Below are 12,391 nucleotides of genomic sequence, written 5' to 3'. Positions count from 1 at the left end.
TTATCAAACTTTATATTAAAATTATATATATATATATATATATAACATAATTTTAATTTGCCAGGTCGAGAGCTGTGATTAATATGGATATATATGTGCGAGTAAAAATATACTTGGATCGGATCATGGTCTGATCAACCCATAAACTTGAACGGTTAAAAATAAAATTAAAAATGTTATATGTATTTTTTGAACTTGCATCCTAACAAAACAAGTATAACGTTTAACCAAGTGTTATTGGGATGTGATTTGTTGAGGGATAATAGGCTAGTAATAATTGAGAGTGTTTATAAAATATAAATCAAATATTTGATTGACTAAAGTGTGAGGTCACGAAGTTAAATGTCGATTGAGATTGGTGGTTTGATTTCCTAGGGATAAGAGACATGTGATATATATGTGGTTTATCAAGAGATAAGAGGTCGGTTATATAGGATCGTGAGGTCACGAGATTAAAGGTCGATTGAGATTGATGGTTAATTTGCTAAAGTATAAAGACATTTGAAACTATGATTGAGATAGGTGGTTGATTTTTCGAGGAATAAGAGGCATTTGAAAATATAATTATGATTGGTTGTTGGTTTGCCAAAGGATAATAGGAATGTAAAAATATGATTGAAATTGGTGATTGGTTTACCAACAGATAAGAGACGTGTAAAAATGTGATTGAGATTGATGGTTGGTTTGTCGAGTGATAAGAGACTTGTAAAACTGTGATTGAGATATGATTTGTAAAAGGATAAGAGACAAATAATAAAGGATTGTGAATTGACGAGATGAGAGGTCGATTGAGATTGGTGATTGATTGGCCAAGGGATAAGAGATATGTGAAAATGTGATTGAGATTGATGGTTAGGTTGCTAAGAAATAAGAGGCATGTGAAAGTGTGATTTGGATTTGTAATTTGTTTGCCGATGAATATGAGGCCGATAACATTAAGATTGATGGTTGATTTGCCAAGGGATAAAAATGTCTATAACAAATAATCGTAAAGTCATGAGATTAGAGGTCGATTGAGATGGGTGGTTGGTTTGACAAGGGATCAGAGGAATATAAGTGTGAAAGTGTGAGGTAACAGATGAAAGGTTAATTGCAATTGGTGATTGGAATTTGTGGTTAGTTTGTCGAGGGATAATAAGTCAATTCAGGTTGGTGGTTGTTTTTTTGATAGATAATAAAGGCGTTTGAAAGTGTGATTAAAATTGGTTGTTGGTTTTTCAAAAGATAAGAGCCACGTGAAAGTGTTTTTATAGTTAGAAAATATTTTTAACTTATTAATAAAGAGTGAAATGTTACATGTGAATTTTATAAAAAAAGTTTAAAATTTTGAAATTTATTAGGTTACAAAATATATATGCATACATACAATTATAAATAAAACTTATCAATCACAAGTAGTCTAATGGTTAAAGTGATCACTTTCCACACTTGAGACTAGAGTTCAAATCATTGTAAATAAAAATTTGTGTGAATTATATTTGTTTAAGTGGATAATGCAATGGTGGTATATGTGGGGTATAAATGTGATTAAGTATTTGAGAGGATAGTTTGATGGTGGTATATGTGACTGCAAATTTGAATAAATTATATGTGTTTGAGGAGATAATATTGTAGTGGTATATGTGGGTAAAAAATTGAATAAATTATATGCATTTAAGGGAATAGTGTGATCATGGACGAATCTATGTAGCCAGAAAAAAATTACGATAAAAATATAATATTACCCCCTAATTTCTTACAAATATTTAATATAATTAATTGTTTATTTATCTAATTATTAAAAAATAGTACAACTTACCTTTATTCACTCGTTTTATCCAAAAACATATTTTAAGCCCACTATAAATATTTTTCAAGCTCACTCCACCCTAACTCTGAATCCTTGATCCGTTCATGAGTGTGATGGTGGTATATGTGGGTACAAATTTTAATAAACTATATGTGTTTGAGATGATAGTATGATGATGATATATGTGGGTGTAAATTTGAATGAATTATATGTATTTGAGAGGATAGTGTGATTGTGATACATGTGAGTGTAAATTTTAATGAATTATATGGGTTTGAGGGAATAGTGTGATCGTGGTATATATATGAGTACAAATTTGAATGAATTATATGTGTTTGAAGGGATGGTGTTGTGTTTGTGTATGTGGGTACAAATTTGAATGAATTATATGTGTTGTAAAATATATTGTGATGATGGTATATGTGGGGCAAATTTGAATGAATTATATGTGTTTGAAGAGATAGTGTGATGGTAGTATATATGAGTGCAAATTTAAATTAACTATATGTGTTTTAGTCATGATTTCATTTTATTGAATCTATTTGTTTCCCTCAAATTTTCAATATGATGTAAGATTCCATTGAAAATATTGTTAGATGCGATTGAAAAGTGTTGCTCCCAGTTAATTAGTTATTAGTTATTTGTGCATTGAAAGTAATCTTATCTTAGTTGAAGTATCTCATCCCATATTCAAAAACTTTTTCATTTTACATCTCTTCTAATAGTTTGAAACAATATTTCAATTAGAAAAATGCAGTATTTGGTGAACAATATCATAGTTGATTAAGTTAAAATAATTCTTGAGTTGATGGGTGATTTAATAATTCAGTTGTTTGAGCATATATTTGTGATAATATGTTTTTGAGATTTGATGTTCCCACCTAGTTTTTTAGTTATTACTCAAGAGATTGAATGAGGTAATATTTATTTATTTATTTGCTTCTTATGAACATATAGATATAGTGATATGTGTGTGCATAGGCTTGGTTATTCACATTGGGCATTCATCATGTTTGGTTATTCTCAATTTGATATATTTCTTATAATCCATATCTCTAATATTCAATAATTTATCCTCTTAGTGAATACAAGTGAACTATATCTACCATATGAAAAAGATATCATATGAAAGATAATAATGAATGGAGAATATGTTAATTATGTTTACTTTAATCATCACAAAAAAATAAGAATAAAAAAGCTATGAAACAACTTATGCACACAATTATACTATCAATGTCCCCATGGTCATTGATACTAATAACACTCATATTTTATTAGTTGATACGCCTCTTTTGTTTGTTTATATTAAAGAAAATAAAAAGTTTGTGTGTATACATCGACAATAATAGAAAATTTTGTTTATACAACATTTTCACAATATTCTTAGTCAAAATATTATTTATTTAATTCTTAAAACAATTTTAACTTTTTTGTCCATGAAGTCTTTATGAATTCATACAACTTTATTGTTGTAGTTATTTACCCCCGAAATTTCAAACTATCATCCTTAGAGGGTCCATATCAATTAGACTTATAGAATCATAACTGAGACCATTTTTCTTGAGCTAATTCCGATTAAATTTTAACTTTCTTACGAATGCTCAAATATACAATTAGGAATGATCAATCAATAAATGTATATCAAAGAGAAATGACAAGGACAATGACCAATCAATTCACAATTACGAAAGCTAATACTCGAGAGAGAAAAGCAATCGGTGAAAATCAAAATTATTTTTAAATATAGTTTTTGATCTTACAAACATGTGAAGAGGTTTTCTACAAACTCAAAAGATCTTCTTATAGCTTCAGAATACAATAAGCGACAAAGAGGGTAAGAGGTTTGTCACACGGTCGAACAAAATGCCCCTTAGTAAGGTTATGAAGTCGACAATGACAAACAATTAGTTTTACTTAATTTTTAAGTTTAAAATTATATTTTTGTCTAAAGATTAACTTGCGATTTTTACATTATGAATACAATTATCAAACAAAATGAGTTGGTCGAGAAAAAATGTATAAATTGTTATAATTTTTTCTTCTCCAACTCATGAATTATGTGATAAAATATTCATATATAATAATATAAATGTCTATCATAATTCTATTTAGTACAATATTTATATTTTTATTAATTCATAGTATCTAAAATCATTTAAAAAAAATATTATATCACAGAGTGATTAACGTCTTAAATTTTGTTTATATTTTTTTGGTATATAAAGTACGGGTATCTACCTAGTATTGATAATGAGGATGAGTAAAAAAAAAAGTGCATATTGTATGTATACATCATTAAAATTAACTAACTTTTTAATTAATTGATGCTAATATTTTACTTAGATTCTGATAGTCCGATATATGTTAAATATTATTATAAACATTTAAATTAGACATGAAACCACCAAATGGGTCACAAACATGATTATCTATATATACATATTTTCAGACAAATTTATGTACTAAGTACTAGTACATAGTTAGACTAATTAACTCTGATTAATAGGAGTTAAATTTATACAAGATTGACTATTACCGTTATATGCTTAATATTAATTATAGACGTTTATCATAATGCGAACCTAATATGTCACACGCAAGATATTATCCTTATATGATCATAAAATGAGATTAGATGAATTTCACAACAAAGATCAAGATTAATACATGTTATATTTTAACTTTGTGAATTCATAGTTGAAATTATAATGCTATTATTTTGATTAATTATAATTATTTGAATAGTATTTTAAAATTATAATGTTATTAATGTTAATTATAAATTTGTATCTTAATTAATTGTAAATAGTTAGTGATCAATGTTTATTTATTCTTTTTCTTAATTTGAATTGTAATCAAAATAAAAAAGATCAGTAGAATGTGGATTTTTCAGAAATTTAAAAATAATAGGGTTGAAATGTAAATATGATTTCTATGTATATATGTGAGGAACAACTTTAGTTTCTAGATTTTATGTATTCATAATAATCATGTAAGTTTATAAATGTCAAAATTGTTGAAATTAAACTAACTAGCATGTATCTCGTGTATTTGCACGAGTAATAATATAAAAACTGTGAAAAAAATATTACGGTAAAATTTTTATGCCCGAGTCAACTCACAATCTGACTCAAATATCCATTTACTCTCACATATATCCAAATTAACCACAGCTCTCAACCCGGCAATCCGAACACTTTAAAAATTAAGCATCATTTTATATATATATATATATATATATATATATATATATATATATATTTCATTAATGAATGGAAATAGTAAGGTGAATAAATAAAATTAAATTAAATTCATACAAATTCAAACGTGAATTAATAATGAATTAAATCTAAATTATAACTAAATATTAATGGTTTAATTAATATTTAATCTCTAATTAAGAAATTAAACTTTTAATGTTACGATAAATATTCAACTTTAATTACTCTATCAATTGACTAATGTAGGACTTTTAATTTCATTAGCTAGCATTGAATAATTAATGTCCAACATTGAATTTCCGAAAATCAACTTATAGTATAGGCAATGTGTTAATTAGTTATGGATTAATTGACAAATGAATGATCAAAATTTATTACTAATAAATGGGTTTAATTTAAAGGTTTAATTTTCATCAATATATACCTATTCTTTATTCATTTCACATCACTTCATCCATTATTTTTTTTCACTCTAGAATTTCAAAAACCCTCGTTTTGTTTTGTGATAGTTTTTCGAGTACTTCGCTCGATATTTTCCGTTGAAACCTGGTGATAGTTCAGATACATTAATCAAGTTCAATGCGTAGTAATTTTAGTGCAGAATCACTACTAGATTTGTTGTACACTAAGAAAAAGTCATCTGGGATAAGCCCCGACACAAAAGAAAGACGATGAAACTGTTTTAAGGGAAATGTGTCTAACACATGCCTCAAATCAATATTATATTCTAGTGATTTCTTTCTCTATATATTCTAGTTTATTTAATTTATTTGTAACATCATGTATATAAATTTTCTGTAATTTAAAGACAATATATCTAACAATATTAAAATAGTCACATGTGCTAAGTTATTTAGTAGTTTGTATCGTCAAAATTTTGTCTTTGATATTTCAGAAATACGAGTTGTGATGATAGCTTATTTTGACAAGATAAAGTTGTTTATGTGGAGGAATAGAATAATTGAGTAATAAAGATAAGTCTTTATTGTATATCTATAATGTTAATTATTAATAACATTGTTTTGTGAAAGCATAATTTTATAAGTTAATATATGTTTCTTAGATATATAATCTAAAGAAAAATGATGTACATTTATTATACAAAAGTTATCTATAAAATAAATTAGAAAATAATAATTTGTTTTTTTTCTAATTAAATGTTTATTAGTTATTAAAATTATTATTAATAATAAATAAAAAAGTAACTAAAAAGTTAGCTTTTAATTTACAGAAAAATTCATAGTTGTAATTTATTAATAGTAATTAAAATTAATTATAATTGAAACATACCGTTTAAGTTTTAAAATAATTTATTATAATATATATATTCTTAAATTAATTAAATGTGATAATTAATAAAAATGTAATATTGTGATTGATAACTAAGAATAGATAACATATTTATTTATATAAGTATATATATTATCTTATATATATATTACATTTTGATTATGATGTTATGTTATCATTTTAAATGTGTATATATTCGGTTTTTAATAGAGTTCAGTAAAATATGAAGAATAAGTTGTCTCTGGAAAGAACACAAAAGGTCGTAAAAACGGTAGAACATTGAAAAGGCGCGTTGGTGCAATGGTTCAATGTTCGAACGTAAGGGTGTGTGGTGAAAGGGAGGTCCCTGTTCGAATCCAGTCAATGAGATGAATGAGATAGTCAATGATTTCTTGGTAGAAATTAGACTAGTTAAAAATGAATTTAGTAATTATTGATGTTGGAGATGAATGGGATAGTCAATGATTTCTTTATAGACATCACACTCCTTAAAACGATTTGATGTTGGAGATGAATGGGATAGTCAATGATTTATGTATAGAGATCACACTCCTTAAAACTATTTGAGTCATTGATGTGAAAATCATTATAATTTTTCATTTTTCTCATGTAGAAATTATGAGATTAATGGGATCGATAACGATTTCTTATAAGAAATCTGATTTATCAAAATGACATTAATTATTGATGTTGGAGAAGATGAATGAGATAGTCAATGATTTCTTTATAGACATCACACTCCTTAAAACGATTTGACTCATTGATGTGAAAATCATTCTAATTTTTCATGTTTTCCCATGTGAAAATTATGAGATTAATGGGATTGATAACGATTTCTTATAAGAATTCTGATTTATCAAAATGACATTAATCATTATTGTTGACATCATTATAATTTTTATGTAAAAAAAAATTATGAATTGAATTGGGGATCCTAACGTTTTATTATGTAGAAATTTAATTTGTCAAAATGATGTTGTCATTAATATTTTAAAACATTTTATTTTTTTCTATAAAAGTTATGTGATTAATCATCACAGAAAATGAATGTCATTTGTGTTATAACTCATTATATTAATGCATTCAAAGAGACAACTATGTAAGTCGAAATATTTTTGCAAAAATTATCTCGGTGAGAACGATCCACCTAAATTTGTTTTGAGCATTGTCGTTTCACGTGGATTATCGGTCAAAACACGATAATGTAATTACTTCGATTAAGACATGAGGTAAATTTGTATTTATATATTGTGTTGTTAAGTGATTGCGTATATATATAACATGCATATTAGTTAATAATATGATAACTTATGTTAATTTATAATATGTATGATTAACTTGTTATTTATATACATACGTGAACAAAGATTATTGTATATTTATTTTAGTTAAATAGAAAATTCTAAATTTTTTCATAAAATTATTTTGTCTTTTGGTATACAATAACTCCTGTGGAAAGTTAAAAGTCATTGACGAATTAATGACATGAATAGTTATTTCTAATAATTAGTTATTTTTTATTAGATTAAAGATAAATTTTCATTTATTGATGTATTTTAGAAAGGTATTTACTAAATGATATATGAAGTAATTATAATATATATGACTTATCATTTGATTATGTTATTCGATTATATATTTGATATACATGGTTCAATTTCATCATAAAAACGTGTTTAATTTGATGTTTTGAAATCTAATAATTACAAGAAAATTAGTGTTTGATTTGAGAAATAATGTGGCAAACGTGCCAATATTATGGGATTCAAACGTGCAACCAATATAAATGTTTAAGCGGCTTTGGACAAAGATGCTTGAAATATTATAATATCTTTTGTAGATATCATGTGACATGGTGAATATTTATTTGACTAAATATTCTAATTTCTTTTATAGAAATAATGTGATGAAATAAATATTTTAATTTGTTAAATATTATAATTTCTTATGTAGATATGATGTGAAGAATGATTTATATATGAATAAACATTTTAATCTCTTGTATAGAATTATGTTTTATTCAATTAAATTTTTATGATATAGTTATCTTATTCAGTGTATGATAAATATAACAAAAAAAATTGTAAAAGAATTGTCTGACAATTTCTTAATTAGAAAATCATTGATTTAAATCATATAAATTTGTGTGATTAAAAAAAGGTACCAACACGAATGTGGGGGCAAATATTTTTATTGATAATAACACAAAAATTATTGTGTATATTATGATAAATAAAAATACAATTTATTGGTAGAAAAATATGTTCTTTACAAAAGATAAACTTGCGCAACTTTACATAACAATAAAATGTCTTGTTTATATTTGTTGAGTTGGTGCGCAAATCGATATTTAAAATTTGAGGATTTTGAAATCAAGAAACGTGTCATTTATTTGACATTAATTTCATATAAATTTAAAGAACCAATGTCTTCAAAATAATTATATGAAATAGATTAAAAATAAATTTTATAAAGTCTTTCTATGACATATAATTTTTTAATAATGATATGAAAATTTAATCATAGTTTGATTAAAAGTGAATGTGACAATTATATATATCATGAAGACAATGCAATTATTTCATTACCTGTCTTTTGTACGATATATTTATCGTTGAAAATTACGATAAAAATGATTAAATCTACTAAAGATGTGAATTGCATTACACAAAATATTATGTTGTTATCAAATGATATATTGATATTATTAATTGAAATACTTTAAGTGTACAAGTGAATATGTTTACACTTGAAAGTATGTCAAAAAATAAAATATTTTTATGCAAAATATATAATCGTTTACACGAAATCAGAATAGTTCAAAGACATTTTGTCTATTAGTTAGCCAAGTAAACAATATTTTCATAAAAAAAATATTTAAATGGTAAACATGTACGAATGACTATGCTTCTTATTAGAAGATGTTTCAAGATTATATAAGAATGTAGCAACAAAAATTTCTAATTATTGTGATAGTAATTTAAAATTTGACAAGCTTAGTGTCAATGAGAAGTCTAGGCATACACGTCTTAGACATAATGTCATTAAACGATACTCTCTAATCGAGTTATCAAATTTGACTATGTAAGTCAAAGATAACATTCTGGATCCACTAACTAAATTATTGAATAGGGAGTTAGTTTGAAATTCTTTTGAGACATAAGCTTACTATAAGTTGGTATGAAGGAAAACTCAACATATGCAGTCTGGAAATCCCAAGAATTAGGTTTAATGGGACAACCTAATTGTACTGACTTGGAAAGTTATTGTTGAGGATTAATCCTATAACAAAACAATATATATTGACGAGGATAAGCATATAACTTTTAAGGATTCTTTGTGAGCAAAGAGATCGCCTATGTGAGGGAGAAGTGCGTCTGCTTCCAAAAAAGATTGCACTGCTCAATTCTAGACCCTCTCACTGAACCAGACGTGTGTTCCATGCCAAAAAGGACACAACCATGAGAGCTTGACATGTATAAATGATAATTCTATGTAAAAGTTTGTAATCGTTTACACAAATGGCAGAATAATTCAAGGACATCGAGTATACTAATCGGCTAGTAAAGTTATATACTTTAATAAGGGAATGTTCAAAAGGTTACACCTACCTATCCTATGTAGAATTCAACTGTTGATCCTTTCACCAAGTTAATCTTTCAATTTCCATTAATGTGGGGATGGTTAGAATTAAGATAATTCCATTAATGAATGGAAATAAGATTGTAAATAAATAAAATCAAATAAAATTCACACAAATTCAAACTTGAATTAATGGTGAATTTAATCCAAATTATAACTAAATATTAATTATTTAATTAATATTTAATACCTAATTAGAAATTAAAAGTTATGTTAGGATAAACATTCAACTTTAATTAGTTTATCAAATAGCTAACGTATGGACTTTTCGTATTGAATAATTAATGTCCAACATTGCACTTCAGAAAATCAACGTATAATATAGGTAATGATGTTAATTAGTTATGGATTAATTAACAAATGAATGACCGATATTTATTATTAATAAACGTTTGGATTTTTTTATTTGAAGGTTGAACCAAAAGCCCTCTTTTTGTTTTGTGAGTGTTTTTCGAGTTCTTCGCTCGATATTTTATGTTGAAACCTGGTGATAGTTCGGGTACATTGATCAAGTTCGATGCATAGTGATTTCAGTGCAGAATCACTACTAGATTCGTTGTACCATTAGAGACATTCATCTGGGATAAACTCTAGTTCGGGTACATTCATGAACTGTTTTAAGGAAAATATGTCTAACACATGCCTCAAATCAATATTATATTCTGGTGATTTCGTTCTCTTTATATTCTAGTTTATTTAATTTATTTGTAATACCATTTGTAACATCATGTATATAAATTTTTTGTAATTTAAACACAAGATATCTAACCAAAAAAAAAATAAATAAAATAAATAAAATTCAAATGAATATCCTACCTAAATCATAAATAAAAGGACTAACAACTCTTTATGTAGTGTCCATATTAATATTTTCTTTAGACTTACAATATCCCTAACTACATGAACGAGATGTTTATGATATGTTATGTTGAAGAAAATATTTAGAAGATTAAGTATTAAGCAAACTACACTAGTTAACTGATCACAATAATTTAGGAATTAAATTTAATTCTAAATACTTAAGTCTTCAATTTTATGACTATTCATGCTTAACAAAATTGAACTCCAACAAAAGAAAAGGTTAATGTAATATTACTTTTATTTTATTAAATCTCAACCACTTTCAAACTTTATTTTAACAATGATTTTAATAAAAATTATATTACTTTTAATTTATAAAATCTCAACATCTTTTAACCATATTTTAACAAAAATTTCAATAAAAGTTATATTACTTAAAATTTGTTAAATCTCAACCACTTTAAATCATATTTAAACAAAAATTTCAACAAAAGTTATACAAATTCGTGATATATTTGAAATTTAATATTAGTGTAAATGAATATATGTTTAGACAAGTAATAAACTAGTTACATCTTATAATAAAAATATTTGTAATAACAATTTAACACCTTCCAGTGATATGCTATTATGTTTTTTATTTGTATTTTTATATTATAAATGTTTAAGTAAACTAAGGTGGAATTATTTATTTTATTTTTTTTAAACTATCACAGATATATGGTTAAAACTTAAATTATAACATTTTCAATTAAAATAATAATATTTATATTAGGGAATAATATCATATTTGTCTACGAACTTCGCTTAAGTTGTCAAATATATACATGTACCAGAAATATTTTATTTATACCTACGAACTTAACAAAATGTATCAAATTTATTTAAATAAACATAAATACATAATGACGTTAAAAAAGAAGTCAAATGACTTACATGTTTATATTATTTATTAATTTATTTTAAGTATATAATATTGAATCCAAACTTATATTATTTAACTTTTCAACAAATCACAGTTATTTGCAATATTTCACATTCTTTTATTATTTTTAAATTTTTTCTTTCCAACTTTTTCCTCTATTCCTGACCAGTTAACTCTCCCATTTCAAAAAGAACGGATACAGTAAAAATAAAATAAGAAAAAAGAGATGAAAAGAGAAAATTTAAAAATAATAGAATAATATGAAATGTTAAAGATAACCGTGAGTTGTTGAAAAGTTAAATGATATTGGATGAAAGAGTGTTAAAAAATAAATAAGTGATGATAAAGAGATTAAAGATAAGAGAGATAAATAAGATATGTTTGAATAAAATATTGTATAATTAAAATAAATTAATAAATAATATAGACACGAGGCTTAATTTTTAACACTATTATGTATTTCTTTTAGTTTAAATCAATTTTTTATATTTTGTTATGTTCGTAGGTATAAATAAAATATTTCCGATATATAAAATATTTCCGATATATATCTATATTTTACACTTGAAGTCAAATTCGTATTCAAATATGATATTATTGTCATTTATGTTAACTAAAAACTGTTAGTAATTATCGTACCAATTTACCTATATAATTATTTCTCTAATAAGTTAATGTGTTTTTATGCACTAATGATATAAAGAAAGTTTATCTTTTAAG

This window comes from Impatiens glandulifera, chromosome 6, assembly GCF_907164915.1.
Source record: "Impatiens glandulifera chromosome 6, dImpGla2.1, whole genome shotgun sequence".
Classification (NCBI taxonomy): domain Eukaryota; kingdom Viridiplantae; phylum Streptophyta; class Magnoliopsida; order Ericales; family Balsaminaceae; genus Impatiens; species Impatiens glandulifera.
This window is presented reverse-complemented; position numbering follows the sequence as displayed.